The sequence below is a fragment of the Rhincodon typus genome, unplaced genomic scaffold (genome assembly GCF_021869965.1).
Source record: "Rhincodon typus isolate 14 unplaced genomic scaffold, sRhiTyp1.1 hic_rhity00000880, whole genome shotgun sequence".
Lineage (NCBI taxonomy): Eukaryota > Metazoa > Chordata > Chondrichthyes > Orectolobiformes > Rhincodontidae > Rhincodon > Rhincodon typus.
In genome coordinates this window covers 18,382-19,663 of record NW_025966518.1, presented here as the reverse complement: position 1 = coordinate 19,663, position 1,282 = coordinate 18,382, and positions in this window count along the sequence as shown.

Genomic DNA, 1,282 nt, shown 5'->3' with positions numbered 1-1,282 from the left:
TGTAGGAGATTCTGTATGTTATGATAAGAGAGTCTGTCAGCAAGAATAACAGAACTCAGTATTGTTCCAGCACTGAGAAAACTGTATGGTCGGTTGTGTCTGGGTCTGTGGTGAAACAATTTATTATTCCATTGCCATCTCCTCTACAGATTCCACCTTCTTTGATAACATTCCAATTCCATCTTGAACACACCTCAATTGAATCTGCCTTCAGGCCATTCATCATGAAAATGTTCTTCCTCATGTCAACATTGACTAAAGAAACTATCCTTACCCTTAAATCTGTATGCTTTTGCTCTCGATCCACCCACCAGTGGAAATATTTTTCCCCTGTCTACTCTACTCAGACTCTTCCTGATTTTGAACACCTTTATCAAATCTCCTCTGAATTTTCTCTTCTCCAAAGAAAATAGTCCCAACTTCTCCAATGTAGACATAGTGTCGAGTTGGCACAACAGAGTAGAAAGCATTTAACAAGTTGCTCTGATGAAGCTCTGGAGGCCTTAGTGCAAGGAAAACAGAGGTCTTAGAGCCGAAGAGGACAAGAAAGGTTTTCAGATAAATTCAGAAGACTCAAAAGTTAGACCAATCAGGTAGTCACTTCTGTCAAAGCCAGGAGTGTAATCCTGAGGATGTGGCAGCAATGTGAATAGAGGTTCAATAATCTCACACAAGTGGTCAACGATAAACAATTTTCAAATACCAAATACTTACAAATGAACCATTGCTCAATTTACCACGCTTTCTTTACTCAGTGATCAACTTCTCCCATCAAGTATTATTCAGATTTCAAACTCATAATTACCTTACCCTCACAGACTTATCTTTGGATCAATTTCCAAAGCCATTTGTCCCTGTCTGCACACACTGTCATTTACTAAATTACAGTAGCTATATTGCAGAAACACAATGCACCAACCTTACTGGTACACTTCGCTCTCTGTAACAGAGAAGGATGGCCCAAAACTGTTGGCAGGAGCACTTGACTGAAGAGGGACATGCAAAAGTGCAAGCCTGTGGAGGAGACAGTGCTCATCACCATTGAAGCAATCGTGATTGAGCTAGCACTTAAGTTTGAAAAAAAGCATCTGGAGCCAAATTTAGAGATAGTAGGAACTGCAGATGCTGGAGAATCCGAGACAACAAGGTGCAGAGCTGGATGAACACAGCAGGCCAAGCAGCATCATAGGAGCAGAAAGGCTGATGTTTCGGGCCTAGACCCTTCATCAGAAATAGGGGAGGGGAAGGGGGTTCTGAAATAAATAGGGAGAGAGGGGGAGGC